This window comes from Balaenoptera musculus, chromosome 15 (assembly GCF_009873245.2).
Source record: "Balaenoptera musculus isolate JJ_BM4_2016_0621 chromosome 15, mBalMus1.pri.v3, whole genome shotgun sequence".
Taxonomy (NCBI): domain Eukaryota; kingdom Metazoa; phylum Chordata; class Mammalia; order Artiodactyla; family Balaenopteridae; genus Balaenoptera; species Balaenoptera musculus.
In genome coordinates this window covers 74,948,186-74,957,777 of record NC_045799.1, presented here as the reverse complement: position 1 = coordinate 74,957,777, position 9,592 = coordinate 74,948,186, and the positions used below count along the sequence as shown (strand labels likewise).

At 43.9% G+C, this 9,592-nt stretch overlaps 1 non-coding gene across 1 annotated transcript; it reads right to left on the bottom strand.

The window, feature by feature from the left end:
• Nucleotides 1-9,248: 9,248 nt before the first annotated feature.
• On the bottom strand, nucleotides 9,249-9,354 carry LOC118882147. The gene has a single exon (XR_005016698.1). It is a non-coding gene; the product is annotated as a U6 spliceosomal RNA (small nuclear RNA).
• Between the last annotated feature and the right edge of the window lie 238 nt (nucleotides 9,355-9,592).

The window sequence follows — 9,592 nt, the reverse complement described above, 5'->3', positions numbered from 1 at the left end:
TTTGGGGGATGGCTTAGGACTGCGAAAGCTGGCTCTGAGAAAAAAGGAGAAAGAATTCTAAGTATTAAGGAGAAACAAGGATGTGGTTTGGGGAGGACCCCCAACCTCACCCTCGTGGGGGCAGCTGGTAGCTTGGCCACTAAGAGCCACTTTTCTCAGGCCCCAATGACCCTGAGGATTCCACTCTGGGGGCAGCTCTGGAGGGGTGTCAAGTCATTGATTTTTAACCACTAACTCTTGGGTTGAAAGGGGAAGAAATAGGATGAAAAGAAGGGAGAAAGGAGATGGGGGAAGGCAAGAGGGAGGAAGCAGACCCACGTGAAACAGGCCAGGGCTGAGGAGAGCTGAGTGATAGTCACACCCCACTGACCGGGACCCATCACTTTCCCGTCTCTACTGGCAGGATGGGCTTTCCAAGGGGGAGACCGTGAGCAAAGGATTTGTTCATGGAAATCCCAAGGAAGAGTAAATGAGGCAGAGTCCCCCTCTCATCTCTTTCTGGAAGCTCTCACTGCCAGGGGCCCTTTCCCATCCAAGAACCTCCCAGGACCTGGATTCCATTAAATACCACGAGCTAAAATACTTTTTAACCATCTGCAAGGTTTGAACTGTTAAAGGCCCACGTCAGTGGTTCTCAAAATGCAGCCCCTGGATTAGCACCATCGGCAGCATCTGGGAGCGTGTTAGAGAACCGCAGAGGCAGCTAAACTCAGTAACAGTGGATTGGAAAGCATCTCTCCTTCGGCAGTTATCCTCTGTCTGCCGATGCCCAGCTAAAGTGCCCTTGTCCTGGAGAAGCAAGGACAGACCAGCATTTACCAAGCACATGGCAAGTGCCAGGTACGGCGGCAAACACCTCACAAGACACCTCTGTTTTGCAGGGGGAGAAACTGAAGACCAGAGAACTTCAATGACTTACTTGCCCAAGACTGCACCACTACAAGGTAACGGGGCTGGCATATCTGAACCCAGGTCTGACTGCTTCTCTTCTGACTCAGAGTTTCTCTGGAGAAGCCGTCTTCCTTGGAAGATCTGCCCCGCTGGCAAATTGAGTCCAGGAGGCTGGTCAGCAGAGGCAGTGTTCTAAAATCCTTAAGTTCCTTTGAGTAGAGCAGCAGTTTTCACTTCTTTTGATCTAGGAGTGCCTTTGCATTCTGAAAACTTATCGTGAGCCTCAAAAAGCTTTTGTTTCTCTGTGTGTGTGATATCCAGTGATATTTGCCATGTTAGAGGGTAGAGCTGAGAAATTTTTTAAATACTAATTAATTCATTTTAAACAACAATAAACCCATTACACATTAACATAAATAATGTGCTTGGGGAAAAAGAAAGCAACCCAGATTGTTTTTTAAAGAGTGAGAAAAAGTCATCGTTTTACATTTTTGCAAAACTCTGTAATATCTGGCTTCACAGAAGACAGCTGGATTCTCATAGCTGCGTTTAATCTGTTGCGATAACCCATGTCATGTAGCTTCTGGAAAACTCCACTGTAGGCTTGTGAGAGAATGAGAGTGCAAACATGTTCGTATAATTTTCAAGTAGTTTTGATCTTGCAGATGCCTTGAAATGTCCTCGGGGACCCCAGAGGTCCCTGGACCTCACTTTGAGAAGGGCTGGGTGCTTGTAGGTGCTCAGTTTTACAGTCCATCTTTCATAAGTAAATACTGGATCATCACATCATCACATTTAATTCTTACAACAACCCCATTTTGCAGCTTTGGAAACTGAGGCATGAAGTGGCTATAAGACTCACCTCAGATTCCACGTCAGCTCAAGAGGTGGAGCTGGAGTTTGATTCCATGTCTGGTCCTAAAGCCTTTTCTTAAATTGAAGTAGAGTTGATCGACAGTATTGTGTTAGTTTCAGGTGTGCCACAAAATGATTCAGTTATATATATAGTCTTTTCCAGATTCTTTTCCATTATAAGTTATTATAAGATAGTGAATACTGTTCCCTGTACTATATAGTAAATCCTTGTGACTTACCTATTTTATATATAATAGTGTGTATCTGTTAATTCCATACTCCTAATTTATCTCCCCCCCTCTCCCTTTCCCCTTTGGTAACCATAAGTTTGTTTTCTATAGCGGTGAATCTGTTTCTCTTTTGTAAATAAATTCATGTGTATTATAAGTGATATCTGAAGCCCTGCTTTGAATGACTGTGAGAGACACCCTTCCTTCAGAGCCCAAAGAGCAAAGTCAGCTCCTGGGGTGCCACGTGCCATGGGGACCTTGGGACTGTTTAAGACTTTCACACCACGGCAGCCTCATCATTCGGGGTCCTCCAGCAAGCAGACACCAAGACAGGAATTAGACATGCAGATTATGGGAAAAGCCCACGACGGAAGATAGGAAGGAAGCAGGCACAGGCTGGGGAAGGCATGAGACAGTAATGCAAGTCTGACCCCATGAAGGAGAGAGAAAAGGAAGGAAGGTCTGGGGCTGTGTGTGGTGCTCTGACGAGGCCCGGCCAGGGCGCCAAGTATCACAGGAGCGGGCCTGCCTGAGTGTCCCCGGAGCGCTCAGATAGCTGGGAAGCACAGCCTCAGTGTAAAGGTAGCGATCGTCTATCTCGGGGTGCACCAGCTGGGGCCCAGCAGGAGCTCTGGAGGTGCATTTCCATGGCTGCCACATAGCAATGCCTTCACTGGTTAGAACCAGAGGCCTCCTGGGTTTGACTCACGAGGATGGCAAAACAATCACACCGACACACATGGGCAGACAGAGTGATCCACCCAGGAAATGCCGCTGGGCTCCTTGGCTTTCAAGCTTCAGCTGGACTCTTTCCACGGGCTCCACAGAAACATGCCCTCTGAAGCTGCTTACAGGAGGAGTGCAATCCTTCTGCAGAGGATGCTGGGAGCCGTCACACTGCCGACTGGCAGGCGGGAAGGAGACAGATGGATGCAGGGTCAGCCACAGACATGGAGAGAAAACAAGTCATCAGAGGAAAGAAGGGAGCACCCCCCGCCCCCCCGCAGAAGACTGGGCCACGAGGAGGTAGGAAGAAGGCCCAGGGATGTGGATAAGCTGAGCCAGGCTCCAGGAGGAGGATTCAATGGCTGCAATTGGTTGGACCATAACAGGGCTGAGATGCCAGGACAAAGCAGGGGTGAGAGGCAACGTTGGGCTTAGCAGAGAGACACACCAGGATGCCCAAGGCTGGCCACTGAATGCTGTTCAAGCACATACACTAGAGAGAAACTGTGGTATGAGGCCCCATATTCTGTGCTTCCTCAACATCTGGGAAAAGCAGAAGGGCCTCCAATGGTCTAACTGCAAGTTCCCCTCCACACTCTGCTCCTGTGGATAAGATATGCCAGCCAAACCACGCTCCTTATCAAACTGACCAGGCACAGTTCCTGCTTTTCCTGAGTAGTGGGTATCCGTTCCCTCCAGCTCATGGAATTATTCAAACAAGCCAATCACATCTTCCTGTGGGAACCAGGGTTCACCCCACCCTCTTGCAACTACAAAGCCTGCCTTGCACAGCCCCTCCTTGTTCATTCGGCTGCCCAGTGCAACCCCGTGTGGTCTTGTATGCTGTGCAATGTCCTCTTCCCCCCAGACTATGAGTACATGTGATTGAGAAACAGCTGTTGATCTCATCTGCCCAGTGTTGTGTGTTTGGCCATCTCCCTAGCCCTAGGGCAGGAATCCCTCCCTCACCAATGGGATGAACAAGAGGTGACTGAAACAAGAACAGACTTCATCCATGCCCTCAAGGAGTCCAGCTGGGAAGACAAGATGTGAAAGATAACAAAGTGTTAAGTGAGCTGCACAGACCAGACAAGAAATCAGTCATTCAACAAATAGGAAGTGAGCCCCCACTATGTCCCAAGCACTGCTCTAGGCCCTGGAAACACAAGTCTGAAGAAAACAGACAAACTCCCTGCCTCCACAGAGCTTATATCCTGGGAGCTCTAAGTGGTAGGGAGACAGACAATATGGGTTAGGAAGAAATGTAAGCAGAGTACAAGAGATGGAAAGACATGGGTAGAGGTGGGGTTGCTACCTGGTTTACACAGGATGCTCATGGAAGATCTCTCTAGTGAGGAGATATGCAAACAGGAACTTAAAGAACGTGAGGCAGCAAGCCACATGAGAAACTGAGGGAAGAGCATTCCCAGCAGAGGGAACAGCCAGGGCAAAGGCTGTGAGTTGGAGGAGAGGATGAGGGCTTGCTGTGCACTAGGAACTTCCGGAAGAGGAAGACTTGAGTAAACTTGGAGAATGGGCAAGTTTTGACCAAAGGAACTTGTGGGATCCTATGTGGACCTCTTCCATCAGCCTCTTAACAGTGTGCCCAGGAGCTCAAGAGATGTGTAAAGGGGGCCCGGCAATAGCTGGACTTCGACTGCACACTGCAGTCTGAGAAGTCTCTGCAGATCCCCATTCCTACCCCTGCTTTACAGGACTTGGACCTTAACAACTTGTACCAGCTCTAGACCGGATTCCAGATTTCTCCAGCAACAGGACAGATTAGGGCTCATGTTAGGGGCATAGATGTTTGCCTCTATGTCTCCACCCACTTCTGTTGAGAGCCAACAGCCTCCTTCCCACCAGCAGTGTGGGGTTGCCCCCCTTCCACGAAGGAGCTCACCACATCCCTCCTCTCTCCAAGAGCAAGGCAGTGTGCTTAACACCATGAGACACTCTCTGAGCCTCCTCCAAACTGCGGGGTTCTTCAGAACCATCCTCTTCCACAGTCAACTATTCATTCAACAATTACTGAGGTCTTACTCTGGGCAACTCTGCTGGGTGCTGGGCAGACAGAAATGAAAAGACGGACTTGGAGCTCATGCGTGATTTATCCAGCCGGCCAAGATCCCTTGCAATCCCAAGGCTGACAGCTCTTCAGGGTTCCCAGAGGTCACTGCGCTCATTTAAATGCCCAGCTCCTGACTTCCCCGGTGGTCCAGTGGTTAAGACTCCTTAACCAATGCAGCTTCCAATGCAGGGGGTATGGGTTCAATCCCTGTTTAGGGAAGTTCCGCATGCCACATGGTGCGGTCAAAACAAACAAACAAAAATAGTAATAAATGCCCAGCTCCATCACTGGGAGCCAAGACCATGACCCCCCGGCTAAGCCAATGGAATAGCTACTCCTCCACCCTGAAGCAGACATCCTGCTGTGGACACATGGCCTCCACACACGTGCATGCACGTGTGCGTGTGCCCACACACACATGCACACACACACAGAGCCCTTTCCCTGCATAGGATTTCTGCCTTCCAAGCTAGCTCCATTACCTCCTTTGTACTTTTACTGTGATTAAATTTATTTAATATATTACATATATGTATGTTGGTATAATACATATACTATACATGTATAAAACATGCATAAGATGTATCTGTACACACTGAGGCATTTGTGGGTCAAGTGATGTAACACCTGGAATTGGCTTTAAAGCGTGTAACGCTCCCCCAAATTGGGAGGCATGCATATATGACACAAAAATAGCAAAAGCAGACAATTGTTGAAGCTGGGGTTTATCATACTATTGTCTCTACTTGGGAGAATGTTTGAAAATTTCCAAAATTAAAAGTTAAACAGAAAAAAAAGAAAAAAAAAAAGTTAAACAGAAGTAAATAAAGCAAATTGGCAAAGAATTATGAAGCAAATGCCCAGGTAACTACCATGTAGGTCAAGAAATAGAAAATTGCCAGCCCCCCAAATCCTCTGTCCCCTCACCACACAGAACCATTATTCTAGCTTCTGTGATAATCATTTCCTAAGTTGCTTTATAGTTTCACTACCTAAACAATATAATCTAGTGTTGCCTGTAATTGAGCCCTGTAAATGGAATCACATAGTATGTGTTCTTTTGTGACAAGAGGGAGAAAGATGTGAAGATATGGGGAAAGAGCATGGCTGAATTGGGAAGGGTTTGTATGAACTGGGAAACTGAAGCCCAGAGAGGTGGAATTCTCACCCCTGGTCCCACAAGATGAAGAGGCTGGACGCCAGGTCTCCTGATATCAGGGCAGAGCTATTCTGCTTACCTAACAGTTTTGTTCAAGGTCATATATTCAGCAGTCGGACTGGGAAGAGGACCATCATAACAGCTTGAATGAACTTCATGAGGACTTCTGGCCACCAGGAGGATCTGCACACAAAGCAGGTTGCTCAAGGTGGATTCAGCTCAAGGAGGTATAGTTTGTAAAGGACCAAAGTACTTTCATACAGAAGTGACAGAGAACACAAGTCCTAGGGAGTAACTTTAAGGACAGTATCATAGGAAGGGGAGCCAGTGCTTTACTTCACAGAAATTTATGCAGTATGTGACCTACGATGTAGGTAGGCTGAATAACGGCCCCCAACAGGTCCATGTGCTAATACCTAGAATCTGTGGATGTTACCTTACATAGCAAAGCCTTTTCAGATGTCATTAAATTAAGGATCTTGAGATGGGGAGATTATCCTGGATTACACAGTGGTCCCTAAATGCAAGCACAAGTGTCCTTATAAGAGCGAGGAAGAGGGAGATGACAGATAGAAGAGGAGAAGGGAATGTGGTCACAGAGGTAAAGATTAGAGTGATGCAGCCACGAGCCAAGGAACACCAGCCCCCACCAACATAATAAGAAGCAAGGAACGAATTCTTCCTTAGAGACTGCAGGGAGAGCACAGCCCTGCCAACATCTTGATTTTGGCGCAGTGAAATTGATTTCAGACTTCTGGCCTCCAGAACTGGTGAGAGAAATCTGTATCATTCTAAGCTACCAAATTTGTGGTAATTTGTTACAGTGGCTGTAGGAAAACAATACAGATGTATGTATTGACTATCTACAGTTCTAGGTACTTGTGATAAAAGAATAAATTAGACATAGCCTCTGATGTCAAGAATTCTAAATAGTCTGATGGAAGGAGAGATGTGTGAGGGAAGGCTTCCTTGGAAGAGGTGATGCTTGAGTCCAATCTAAAAAGAATGAGCATTCTTTTTATTTCTTTTTCGTCTCTGATTGCTGTGGCTAAAACTTCCAAAACTATGTTGAATAATAGTGGTGAGAGTGGGCAACCTTGTCTTGTTCCTGATCTTAGTGGAAACGGTTTCAGTTTTTCACCATTAAGAATGATGTTGGCTGTGGGTTTGTCATATATGGCCTTTATTATGTTGAGGTAAGTTCCCTCTATGCCTACTTTATGGAGAGGTTTTACCATAAATCGGTGTTGAATTTTGCTGAAAGCTTTTTCTGCATCTATTGAGATGATCATATGGTTTTTATCCTTCAGTTTGTTAATATGGTGTATCATATTGATTGATTTGTGTATATTAAAGAATCCTTGCATTCCTGGGATAAACCCCACTTGATCATGGTTTATGATCCTTTTAATGTGCTGCTGGATTCTGTTTGCTAGCATTGTGCTGAGGATTTTTGCATCTATGTTCATCAGTGATACTGGCCTATAATTTTCTATTTTTTGTAACATCTTTCTCTGGTTTTGGTATCAGGGTGATGGTGGCCTCATAGAATGAGTTTGGGAGTGTTCCTCCCTCTGTTATATTTTGGAAGAGTTTGAGAAGGATAGGTGTTAGCTCTTCTCTAAATGTTTGATAGAATTCGCCTGTGAATCCATCTGGTCCTGGGCTTTTGTTTGTTAGAAGATTTTTAATCAGTCTCAATTTCAGTGCTTGTGATTGGTCTGTTTATATTTTCTATTTCTTCCTGGTTCAGTCTCAGAAGGTTGTGCTTTTCTAAGAATTTGTCCATTTCTTCCAGGTTGTCCATTTTATTGGCATGTAGTTGCAGTAATCTCTCATGATCCTTTGTATTTCTGCAGTGTCAGTTGTTACTTCTCCTTTTGCATTTCTAATTCTGTTGATTTGAGTCTTCTCCCTTTTTCTCTTGATGAGTCTGGCTAATGGTTAATCAATTTTTTTATCTTCTCAAAGAACCAGCTTTTAGTTTTATTGATCTCTGCTACTGTTTCCTTCATTTCTTTTTCATTTATTTCTGATCTGATGTTTATGATTTCTTTCCTTCTGCTAACTTTGGGATTTTTTTGTTATTCTTTCTCTAATTGCTATAGGTGTAAGGTTAGGTTGTTATTTGAAATTTTTCTTGTTTCTTGAGGTAGGATAGTATTGCTATAAACTTCCCTCTTAGAACTGCTTTTGCTGCATTCCATAGGTTTTCGGCTGTTGTGTTTTCATTGTCATTTTTTCTAGGTATTTTTTGATTTCCTCTTTGATTTCTTCAGTGATCTCTTGGTCATTTAGTAGCATATTGTTTAGCCTCCATGTGTTTGTATTTTTCACAGTTTTTTTCCTGTAATTGATATCTAGTCTCATAGTGTTGTTGTTGGAAAAGATACTTGATACAATTTCAATTTTCTTAAATTTACCAAGGCTTGATTTGTGACCCAAGATATGATCTATCCTGGAGAATGTTCCTTGAGCACTTGAGAAGAAAGTGTATTCTGTTGTTTTTGGATGGAATGTCCTATAAATATCAATTAAGTCCATCTTGTTTAATGTATCATTTAAAGCTTGTGTTTCCTGATTTATTTTCATTTTGGTTGATCTGTCCCCTGGTGAAAGTGGGGTGTTAAAGTCCCCTACTATTACTGTGTTACTGTTGATTTCCCCTTTTATGGCTGTTAGTGTTTGCCTTATGTATTGAGGTGTTCCTATGTTGGGTGCATAAATATTTACAATTGTTATATCTTCTTCTTGGATTGATCCCTTGATCATTATGTAGTGTCCTTCTTTGTCTCTTGTAATAGTCTTTATTTTAAAGTCTATTTTGTCTGATAAGAGAATTGCTACTCCAGCTTTCTTTTGATTTCCATTTTCATGGAATATCTTTTTCCATCCCCTCACTTCCAGTCTGCATGTGTCCCTAGGTCTGAAGTGGGTCTCTTGTAGACAGCATATATATGGGTCTTGTTTTTGTATCCATTCAGCCAGTCTGTGTCTTTTGGTTGGAGCATTTAATCCATTTACATTTAAGGTAATTATAGATATGTATGTTCCTATTACCATTTTCTTAATTGTTTTGGGTTTGTTATTGTTGGTCTTTTCCTTCTCTTGTGTTGCCTACCTAGAGAAGTTCCTTTAGCATTTGTTGTAAAGCTGGTTTGCTGGTGCTGAATTCTCTTAGCTTTTGCTTGTCTGTAAGGTTTTAATTTCTCCATCCAATCTGAATGAGATCCTTGCTGGGTAGAGTAATCTTTTTTTTAAACATCTTTATTGGAGTATAATTGCTTTACAATGGTATGTTAGTTTCTGCTGTATAAAAAATTTGGAACACTTCACAATTTGCATGTCATCGTTGCACAGGGGCCATGCTAATCTTCTCTGTATCGTTTTAATTTTAGTATATGTGCTGCCGAAGCAAGCATGCTGGGTAGAGTAATCTTGATTGTAGGTTTTTCCCTTTCATCACTTTAAATATGTCCTGCCACTTCCTTCTGGCTTGCAGAGTTTCTGTTGAAAGATCAGCTGTTAACATTATGGGGATTCCCTTGTATGTTATTTGTTGCTTTTCCCTTGCTGCTTTTAATATTTTTTCTTTGTATTTAATTTTTGATAGTGTGATTAATGTGTCTTGGCATGTTTCTCCTTGGATTTATCCTGTAT